This window comes from Dermochelys coriacea, chromosome 2, assembly GCF_009764565.3.
Source record: "Dermochelys coriacea isolate rDerCor1 chromosome 2, rDerCor1.pri.v4, whole genome shotgun sequence".
In the NCBI taxonomy this organism is placed as follows: Eukaryota; Metazoa; Chordata; order Testudines; family Dermochelyidae; genus Dermochelys; species Dermochelys coriacea.
The window spans coordinates 54331501-54343584 of NC_050069.1; positions in this window are offsets into that span (position 1 = coordinate 54331501).

Here is a 12084-nt window from a genome sequence, read left to right on the forward strand (position 1 = left end):
GCATGCTCAAAGCATGACAGGATAACTGTCAGATCCCACAGCAAGAGGGCCAGTGTAGGCCAGCAGTAGGTGAGGGGGCAGCACAGTCTGGGGCACTGGGAAATGTAGGGCGCACTTGAGAGAGACATTGAGCGTGAGCAGGAGGCAGAAAGTTAGAGAGATGGTCTCAGCTGCTAGGATAGGGGCTAGCTAAATGTCTGAGCTGGCTTAGGTGCCTAATTCCAGGAAAGGCTTCATGGCTGAGGATCCTGAGCAGAGAGAGATACCTATCTCTAGCCTGTCAAGCAGGCACACCAGGTCAGCTGCTTAGGCGTCTTAGCCTCTCTCCTTTCCCTGCCCCTCTCCTCTGTCTTTCATTCTCTGCTAGCTTAGGTAGCTACTTATTCAGCTTGCTGGCTTCTGAGAATCCCTTTCTTAGGCAGCTAACTCTCCCAAACACTCAACGGAGCAATGCCTAAGTACATTTGGGTACGTCTACACTGCCAAAAACCACACCCGCTTCAGTGAGTCACAGAGCCCAGGTCTACAGACTTGGGCATGCACTACAGCCCTAAATATAGCAGTGTAGATGTTGCCTCTCAGCAGGAGCTTGGGCTTTGAAACCTGGAGGGAGGGTGGGGAGGTGAGGTTCAGAGCCTAAGCACCAGCCAGAAGAAACATCTATACGGCTCTGTTTAGCTCCGTAGCATGCAAAGGTGCTGCAACAATTTGTATAGTGGGGGTGCTGAGAACCATTGAACCAAACTGTAAACCCCGTATATAACGAAAACCACTTCAAGACAGAGGGAGCAGTAGCACCCCCAGCACCCTTAGTTCCAGCGCTTATGGTAGCTTGAGCCCTTGGAGCCCAAGTCTGTAGGCTCTGAGACGTACTGTTGCATTTTTGTTTTGTTTTGTTTTTTGCTGTGTAAACATACCCTTTGAGGGTCAATACCTTTGAGGATCTGGGACTAGGTGTTCAGTTACCATATGGATGACACACAACACTGATGAAAGCCAAATAAGGAAGAAATCTATAAATATTATTAACTGCTTTTTAATGTATGCTAAATGGCTTAAGTGATTATTTTTTAAAATCAGTGTTTTATATTAAAATTGGCTGAAAAAAATAGACCTGTGACCTATACACTGAAGCACTAACAGCACTGTCACATCCAAGACATTTTCATTTTTGTTGTCACAAGAAATGAGAGAGAACCATAACCCGTTAAGCCATCTTTCTTTCTTTCTTTCTTTATCACTCACTGCCGTGATACAACAACCATAATGGCTGTTAGGAAGCAGGTTAAGACATTGAAACCTGAAAACACAATTGTACATCAATGAATTCTAGGAATTATTGCTCTTTTAATGAAAGCTCTTCATGGGGTCTAGGATCCTAAACTCAATTGATTACTTTTATACGTTTTGTACAATTTGGGACAATCCTCTGTAAATGTGATGATCTATATGAGTCAACACTGGACAATACCTTTCAGTGCCACATACCCATTCATCCTTTAACATTAAGCTTCTGGCATAGCTGTCATAAGATTTCAGCGATCTATCAGAGAGGACTTGCATTTTCAGAGGAAATGAAAGAAATGAAAGTAAGGAAAAGTAATAAACTATTTTGTAAGTTAGGTTTCAAAAATCTTTAAAGCTGACAAAATATGCTCTGTTTTAACATATATTACACTTTGATAATGCATTTTGAAGCCTACATAAGATTTAGTGTATTGGATTTTCTGCTCTTTAAAAACTCCCATCAGTGTTTTTTCAGTAATTTAGCTTATTCTTCAGGTGTGAAAGTAACTTAAAGGATTTACCGGTACACCGGCTTCAACGGTAAGGGATATGGCCTCAACTGGAAGAGGTGGGGCCTTTAGAGCCCTGGAGCACTACAGCAGTGGCTGGGGGCTTCGGCGGTGATTTAAAGGGCCCGGGGCTCCCAGCCGCCATTACTACAGTGGAGCCTCAGGCCCTTTAAATTGGCAACAGAACCCCGGTTCCTGTAAATCGCCACCAGAGTGGGGTCCTGGCCACCTCTGCTACCTGGAGAGGAGCGGGGTTCTGGCAGCGGGGCTCTGGCAGCAATCTGAAGGGCCCGGGGCTCCAGCTGCACCTGGGATCCCCAGGCCCTTTAAATTGCTGCCTGGGGAAGCTGGTCCAGTATGGGGTACTGGCTCTTGCTGGTACTCCATACCGGACAGAACCAGCTTACTTTCACCCCTGTTGTTCTTTGAAAGTATTATTCAATGTACAAGTGTACTGTTGTTCAAGTACAAAGGGATACATGGGAGAATGGTTTTCTGGATGTTAAAATATATAGTAATACAGAACTCATGGTATAACGGAATGTGCAGTATTGATACTTGTGTAAAATTTAATATGCTTTGGATCCCTGGTAGACAAAGGCCATCAGGAGATGCATGAAGGAGCATGATGAATTTGGATTCAACAGCACCAGAATCTTGTGAGCCCTTCTCATGGGATTTTAGTTCCAATGGTATCAATATCTGAATGCAGCAAGATTTCTGCTGCATCCAGACTAGTCCCGAAAAACTGGTCTCCTCTTCTTTTAATTCTCACCAAATAATGGGGGGAGGGGTATTGAAAGGCTGTTTTTGAAAATTAAGCCCAAGATAGATTTTTACAATTCTGAAATGCAAAAAAAAAACAAACTAAAAAGGGCTTGATTTTCAAAAATAGGCATGAACAACATGAATGCAGTTGTATACCAGTTTAACTCCTAATTTCCTAGATTTATAATGCTTGTTTTGGGATAAGTACAACATCTCTGTAATGCGTTGTACCCTAAATTACTGAAATGTATTCTCCACTTAACTCCATCTTCATGCAGTTTTTGTCTAGAAATTGCCTTTTCTAATTATTAAACTTTTCACACGCAAGAAACCCAAAAAAATGTTACTGTGTGAAATTTCCAGTGATTTGAAGAAATGTTGTATCAACTTTATTTCACCCCACCCTGATGTTTGGTATTGATTTCCCAGCATGCTTTGGTTACTGTTTGTCACTGTGGAGTAGTGCAAACCAGCCAGAGCATACTAACCAGCTAACTGCACCACGAGGGTAGCCCAAAGCAGATGGAATGTACACAGCAGTTTCCCCTCTCCACCGACATTACTCGGCACTCACACTCTAATTTCCCCGTCTTGTGCCCCCTTCCACCCCATGTTTCCCTGAATACAAACCTACCCTTCATTTTCCCCCTTCTTCAGCTTTTCCTGTTGAGAAGATCTGGTAACACAGGTAGTTTTTAAAAATCAATGTTTTGGATTAATGGTAATTTTTGCTGTTATTTTCTATTATATTTATCTGACAGCAGAAGATGAAAAATTAAATCTTCTCCTTCAGAGAAACTCAAGAAAAATAGCCTCTTGTCAAAATGGCCACCACCTGCCACTGTTTCCAAGGAGAGTGACGGCAAGCTACACTCAAGCAAGATGGCAGCCCCTATACTGTCATCAGGTAGAGAGGAGCACTGGTGAAAAGAGGTACTAGACATCATTGCTGAGGACAACCACACTGAAAGCAATGTGAGATGCAGAGGCGGATTAAGGTTTTGTGAGGCCCTGGGCCAGAGGAAGTGGGGGCTCCTCCCCACCCCTTCCACCTGCAGTCTCCCCCAACTCTCCTGCTCCTGCCAGGGAAATGGGGTTGGGGCATGGTGGCTTGTCCCATCCCTCCCTCCTGCCCAGCACTCCTGCTGGGGAGGAGGGTCAGGTTGTGGGGTAAGCCCAGCAGGAGCACCAGGAGGGCAGGTGGAGTGCGACAAGCCCCCGTGCCCCAACCCTGCTCCCCAGCAGGAGCACTGGGCAAAGTGGGGCAAGTCGAAACCCCCATGTCCTGACCCCACTCCCTGGCAGGAGTACCAGGCAGGTGGGCAGAGCAAGTCAGGGTATGAGGGTGCCCATTTTTCCAGGGCCCCCCAATTGCCTGGAGCCCATTGACCCAATGGCTAATCTGCCACTGGTTTATGGTTTATGGCATTTATTTTGAAGGAGAAAAGTTCTTCACAGAATACTGTTAAATAGAACACTATTCTTCAGCCTCTGCTGAAGGAGAAACTTTTACTTATGAAGAACAATGGCAGAAAATGACCACTAATCCTTTAAAAAAATCTTCATAGGCACAAGATTTCAATGGGTTTTAACTATATGGAAAGTTTGAAATGTTTGTATTGTTTTGCCATTAAGATAATTCAGGATCAAAAAATAAATAAATAAAAAGTCTGTCACCTAGTGCTAAATATTTTAAATGATCACATTTTAATTAATTACAGTGCAAAACTCAGCTTATCTTATGGAGCCATGACTGCTGCCTCTCCAGTTTGTTTGCTTGAGCTATTTCTTAAAAAAATTGATTAAAAGTAATTAGTAAAGACTAAAAGTTTGAAATTTAAGAAATATTTGATTGTTTCGTGAGAGCATGTTTACGTTTCCTAGAGGTGTGACAGAGTGGGATAAACCAAGTTCATTTCCCAGTACTAAAAATAACTATCAGAGTAAACATGAGTGTGGTGTTTAGATGCTGCTTGTAATTATTAGAACTGGGAACACTGGGTGTCTGAAAGGACAGGAAACAAAGGGAGGAGAGGAAGTTGAGGAGGCTGAGTGACAGCTACCAAGGGTGCAGCAGCAGCTTGGTAAAGAGGTTTCCACTTTAAAAATAAAGTCCCGTTGAAGTTTGTTAGTACCTTGCCTGGTTGTTACAACATTTTGGTGACGAGTATGGATCTTCTGCCTCTGAACCCACCTGCACCCTTTCTGCAAAGCCCAGATAAGCCTCCAATTGCTTTTACTGCCTGGATCCATATGTTTGAGACTTATCTGCTTGCAATCAGTGCTACAGAGATTTCAGAAGTAAGAAAGCGTGCTCTGCTAATCCAATGTCTTGGAGCAGAAGGGCAGTGTATATTTTACACTTTTCCCCTTGCAGATGATAAATATGAGACTGCATTCACTGCATTAAAGAAATTTTTTGTGCCAAAAGTGAATGTAGTAGTTAATCGCTACAGATTTCATCAGGGTGAGCAGAAAACAGGGGAGATTATAATGCAGTATATTTCTTCCCTGAGGAGTCTGATTGTGACTTGTGACTTTGGCAATATGGCAGATGAGATGATTAGAGACCAGCTCATTGAGAAAACAACCATGCTTCGTGTAAGAGAACGCTTACTTCTAGAACCACAACTTACACTAGAAAAAGCAATAACCATGGCTACTCAGATTGAGTCAGCTACAGCTAAAGCCAAAATAATGAGCATGGATACAGGGGGCACAGTCCAGGCTGTGAATCCGTTGCAGAAAAGTTCACTACCACTGCAGACACACAATTGAAAGAGGAAAACTAATGAAAAACCACCAAATCAGCAAATTCAAAATACAGTAAAAGCATGTTTTTGCTGTGGATCCCCACAACACCTTGCAAGCTACACAGGATGTCTGGCAAAAGTAGCTCAGTACAATCATTGCAAAAAGATTGGGCATTTTGCTAAAGTATGTCGCAGCAGCCAGTTCAATCAACAGGTGCATGCAGTTACAATACCAGATGTTACTGTGGTGAGCGTGGACAAAATCACTGCTGCACATATTCCAGAACAAATAAAGTGCACTGTAAACATTTCCACAATACCCTTAGGTAAATCACACTCTATTCAGCTAATGTTGGACACTGGCTCAGCAGTATCTATACTACCTGATTCCATCTATTTGCATTACTTTAAAGATATGCCTCTAACTGAACCCAAACTTCACTTGGTGTGCTATTTGAAAAACCATATTCCAGTACATGGCTGCCTGCCAGCAATAGTTACTTTTGGTGATTGCTGTGTAACTACAGACTTCTACATTGTTCACAAACTACAGAGTTCTACATTGTCCTATCCTTGGCAGAGATTTATTGGCTGCTTTAAATCTCAGGGTAATTAATGGACAAATGGATCTTCCTCAGCAAAGCACTCTTGCGGTACACACACCAGTTTCAGCTGGGACCCAACACCAGGTTGAGGAGAAACTTGGCTGCACTTATGAGTTTCTGCATAAAGTTAAAATGTGGAATAATGATGGTGAAAGACTTGATTGTACATAGTCCAATAATTGCAGTATTCAGCCCTACATTGCCCACAATTGTAACTACTGATTATGGACTTGGAGATGTTCTCACACAACTGCATGAGGACAACACAGAGAGGACTGTTGCATTTGCTTCAAGGACACTAAGTAATGCTGAGAGAAAATATTCTACAGTTGAAAAAGAAGCACTTGCTTGTGTCTGGGCTACTGAAAAATGGAGAACTTACCTGTGGGGCTGCACGTTCAAGTTGCGCACAGACCACAGCCCTTTGATGACATTGCTCACCACGAAAGGACTGGGAAGAGCAGGATGACCTTGTAAACTGGAGTAATAGTAATAGGATGAAATTTAATAGTGAGAAGTGTAAGGTTATGCATTTAGGGATTAATAACAAGAATTTTAGTTATAAGTTGGGGACGCATCAATTAGAAGTAATGGAAGAGGAGAAGGACCTTGGAGTATTGGTTGATCATAGGATGACTATGAGCTGCCAATGTGATATGGCTGTGAAAAAAGCTAATGCGGTTTTGGGATGCATCAGGAGAGGCATTTCCAGTAGGGATAAGGAGGTTTTAGTACCATTATACAAGGTACTGGTGAGACCTCACCTAGAATATTGTGTGCAGTTCTGTCTCCCATGTTTAAAAAGGATGAATTCAAACTGGAGCAGGTACAGAGAAGGGCTACTAGGATGATCCGAGGAATGAAAAACTTGTCTTATGAAAGGAGACTTAAGGAGCTTGGCTTGTTTAGCCTAACTAAAAGAAGGTTGAGGGGAGATATGATTGCTCTCTATAAATATATCAGAGGGATAAATACAGGAGAGGGAGAGGAATTATTTCAGTTCAGCACCAATGTGGACACAAGAACAAATGGGTATAAACTGGCCACCTGGAAGTTTAGACTTGAAATTAGATGAAGGTTTCTAACTGTCAGAGAAGTGAAGTTTTGGAATAGCCTTCCAAGGGAAGCAGTGGGGGCAAAAGATCTATCTGGTTTTAAGATTCTACTCAATAAGTTTATGGAGGAGATGGTATGATGGGATAATGGGATTTTGGTAAGTAATTGATCTTTAAATATTCAGGGTAAATAGGACTAATCCCCTGAGATGGGATATTAGATGGATGGGATCTGAGTTACTACAGAAAATTCTTTCCTGGGTATCTGGCTGGTGAATCTTGCCCATATGATCGCCGTATTTGGGGTCGGGAAGGAATTTTCCTCCAGGGCAGATTGGAGAGGCCCTGGAGGTTTTTCGCTTTCCTCTGTAGCATGGGGCATGGGTGACTTGAGGGAGGCTTCTCTGCTCCTTGAAGTCTTTAAACCATGATTTAAGGACTTCAATAGCTCAGACATAGGTGAGGTTTTTTGTAGGAGTGGGTGGGTGAGATTCTGTGGCCTGCGCTATGCAGGAGGTCGGACTAGATGATCAGAATGGTCCCTTCTGACCTTAGTATCTATGAATCTATGAATCTATATTATATTGCTAGATGGTCTGCAAGACTACTCTCTTTCAATTATGAACTGGAATATAAGCCTGGAAACCAAAATGTGGTAGCTGATTGCCTTTCTCGCCTGCCTTTGCCTTCACCAGATGCCCCAACCAAGGATGATGTGAGAAAAACAGTTGAACAGAACCAAGCTGTTCTGGGCCAAGGTGTTCAGAGCACCACAGGCTTGGCAGGAGTACTCTAAAAAAACAAGGCTTACACACAGCTGTGAGTTATTGGCTTTATTGAAGGTTAGTGACACACCCGCAACGGGGACTTCAAGCATTGCAGTCACGGAGGCGGGGAACCCAGCACACCAGAGCTCTGCCTGGGACAGAGTCTGATGGAGGGGCAGTTGGCCAGCATTAATAAGCACTACACAAAAACAGCTCATGACTATAGAATTAGGTACTTCCCAAAAGGGGATTTCCACTACCTGGCAAAGGGCCATGCGAAGCAGTTGTAACCAGCCAATGGCCGGTTCTAGCTGGGTTTCTATGTCCTACAATAACCTCTCAGTGCAAAAAGCGGAAGTTCCCTAGCTAGGCTGTAACAAAGTCTTCCACAGTCCCCTACACAAACAAAGTATAAAGCTTTCACAGACCAGCGGCGGGGTGCTAAGAAACCAAAGTTTGAATGTGGTTCCTTTGTTAGAATACGAAAACCTGGAATTTTATGCAAAGGGGACCATAAATTCACAGCTCCTCTTAAAATCATAGAGAAGAAAGGACCTTACACCTATCGACTTTCTGATGGGCAGGTATGGAATGCTTCTTATCTTGCACCTGCCTATGCAGCAAGAGGAGATTATGCCAACACCCAGTCTGCATTGGATGACTTCACTGTAGTATCAACACAACAAGACATTGCACTGGAACCGGGGCTTGAGAGACAGACTGTCAGACCCAGACGACCACCTGTCTGGACTAGAGACTATGTTATATAGTATCTACAGTGTTTTCAGTGTAATATTTCTGCCAACAGTATAGTGTTGTTTCATATTTGTTCCTGTGGTTAGAACAATGTTTATTTTAATTGGGAGAGTTTCTTAAGAGAGGAGGGAATGTGGTGTTTAGATGCAGCTTGTAATTATTAGAACTGGGAGCACTGGCTGTTGGGAGTCTGAAAGGACAGGAAACAGAAAGGAGGGGAGGGAAGTTGAGGAGGCTGAGTGAGAGCTACCGAGGGTGCAGCAGCAGCTTGGTAAAGAGGTTTCTACTTTAAAAAAAAAGTCCTGTTGAAGTTTCTTAGTACCTTGCCTGGTTGTTACAACACACGAGTAGCCACAATTTTACCTGTAACATTTTTCTGTACATTCCATGGGAATAATTTACAGTGATTATGCCAGATTGTAATCAATAACAAAAGCCTTTTAAGACCCTATTTAAAATTTGAATTCTTGAAGCTTTGCGGTAACCAGCAATAGCTGAAAATTGGAAAGATGTAACAGCAGCAACCAACACTTTTTCTTCTGAGCAAACTCTTCTCTGTAATGTCTCCAGAATCTACTGGGCCACTCATGCCTTACTTTAACAAAAAGGAATAGGATAACAACCAAGAAAAATAAATTAAGCTGCCGTAGTGAGAGATTCTTTGTTTATGAGCCACTTCCAGTGCATGTCATTCCTAGTTTCAGCCTTCAGTTGCAGCTGCAATTAACAAAGCTTTAATTTCCCCCCAAAATTTTGTATCCAGAATGTTCCATGTCTTAAAAGTGCATTAACTAGACAGTCACTGTGATTTTTAAAGTTCCCTGTCCACATTTCTCCCCTATAATGTTTAACTAATCGATTTAATGGCCTGATTATCTGGGTGTTGAGCAACCCAGCTCCCAGTGAAATCAATTCAGCACCTTTGGAAAAAATCAGTTCCTTAGTCTTTTGGGAGAGCTGTGATTTCCTTTTGATCAAAGGTGCCTGTTTGCATCCTAACATAAGATTATAGTATTAACATTCTTACACACTCCTCTGATGAGTTCCTCTTTTTCTATATGAATGAATGTGAAATCTCTTATCCACTATATGATTTGGCCAATAGAAAGTGTATTGTCTTACTTTTAAAAGAACAAAATCTTTATTTATTTCTATGATTCTCTTTGCAGTTATGGGAAGATCCCTTTTCAAAGAGTGCATATATTGACTCTACTTTTGGCTGTAGCTCTGCTTTCAGAAGCAATCAGGAGAGTGTCAGTATTGGCACATTGCACTGAAGCCTTATGTTGGATATTATACTGAAATTCAGCTAAGACTAAAATCCACTTCTGCATTATGGCTGATGCCAGAGGGGGACTGTCTTTCTTTGGACCTAGACACTTTTATCAGAAATTGATGTTCGGTGATCAATCTACTTTTCTTTGCAAATAAGGATCCCTGACCTATAGTTATTCCAAAAATAACACATAACATCTTTCACAAATTCAGTTTCCCTTTAGCCTCTGCTGCTTAAGAAATTCTTTGAGTTTCTCCTTCCGATAACTATTCCAGCCCCTATTTTCTCACCATCTCATTCTTGTACTCTATTTGACATATACTCCACCGGTTCTGTGTTGTGCTTAGCCCACTGCCACTGTAAGCTCTTGAGGGCAGCGACCATGTCTAACTCTGTGCTTTGTAAAGAAGTGTGTACATACAGGGTGTTGTTATTGTGGCTTATTAGTTAGAAAAGCCATTTTTCAATTCCATAAAAATTGCATTTTCAGCTTGTACTTGTAACTTGCTGTATTTTCATCCAGATAGGTATCGGGACGTTCCAGTTGGATCCCGTTCAACAGCATGAGTAGTATAAACTTTTCCAAGACACAGTGATATTGCCTTCAGCCTCTGGTATTTCCTACAGAAAAAGTACAGCATACATAATCATGCAGAATTGTTTTTTAAAGTGTCTCAAGGCAGGTTTGTGGTGAATGCGTGTGGGTGGCACTGATTGTAGAGGTATTGGCTTCCTGTCTATTTCCATTATTGGGAATGCAAAGTGAATACAAATTACAAAAGTAAAAAAAGAAAAGAAATGGGGAATCATTTTCCTGCCATCAAGTAAAGCATGAACGAGGCTTTTGAGGGGGAAGATTCTCACTTGGAGCATTGTTAGTGGTAACAGTCACTGCTATGTTTCTCTGGTCTCTCTTTTACAGGTGAAAACCAAAAGAAAATTAGGAATATAATATAAGCTTGAAGAGAGTAGGTTTTTAAAATGGTTTCTATTTAATAGTCTAGGCTGCAGTTTCCTCCTCTTTTTGGCTTTATCCTCAGTTTATCTAATTGATCTGCTTGACTTGGGCAACAATAAAATAAATAAAAACCCAAGGAATAAATTGTTTCTGTTCTCATTCACTTGTATTTATTTTTTCCTATTTTATCAGCTTTTTAGATTAAAAGCAGAGATGGGCCCATGTCATGATGTCTGATCTGGAGCTTTGGTTTTATCCATCACTAATAAAAACAGCGACAACGGAATGTCTGGTGTAATAAGTGAAACGCATCTCATGTTATCCCATATAGGGGATCTGTGCTAAATCCTGAGGAACAAGGCTGTGAGTGCTGCTCTCTCTGTTATTGTGCACAATGAGGATGGATGTTGTTAGCACCAGTCTGTGGTGGTTAGTGTCTTCCTGGCCACAGTACAGTTTACTATCTGCAAGTGCCTCTTGGATCTGGTTTATCCAGTCTACAGAGCAGAATGAAAGCTCTTCACAGCAGTCAGCACAGTGTCTGGACTATCTGGAAGAACATCTTTGCCAGCAGGCTGGCTAACCTAGTGAGGAGGGCTTTAAACTAGGTTCACCGGGGGAAGGAGACCAAAGCCCTGAGGTAAGTGGGAAAGCGGGATACCGGGAGGAAGCACAGGCAGGAAGGTCTGTGAGGGGAGGGCTCCTGCCTCATACTGGGAATGAGGGGCGATCAACAGGTTATCTCAAGTGCTTATATACAAATGCACAAAGCCTTGGAAACAAGCAGGGAGAACTGGAGGTCCTGGTGATGTCAAGGAATTATGACGTGATTGGAATAACAGAGACTTGGTGGGATAACTCACATGACTGGAGTACAGTCATGGATGGTTATAAACTGTTCAGGAAGGACAGGCAGGGCAGAAAAGGTGGGGGAGTAGCACTGTATGTAAGGGAGCAGTATGACTGCTCAGAGCTCCGGTACGAAACTGTGGAAAAACCTGAGTGTCTCTGGATTAAGTTTAGAAGTGTGTGCAACAAGAGTGATGTCATGGTGGGAGTCTGCTATAGACCACCGGACCAGGGGGATGAGGTGGATGAGGCTTTCTTCCGGCAACTCACGGAAGCTACTAGATCGCATGCCCTGATTCTCATGGGTGACTTTAATTTTCCTGATATCTGCTGGGAGAGCAATACAGCGGTGCATAGACAATCCAGGAAGTTTTTGGAAAGCGTAGGGGACAATTTCCTGGTGCAAGTGCTAGGGGAGCCAACTAGGGGGAGCGCTTTTCTTGACCTGCTGCTCACAAACCGGGTAGAATTAGTGGGGGAAGCAAAAGTGGATGGGAATCT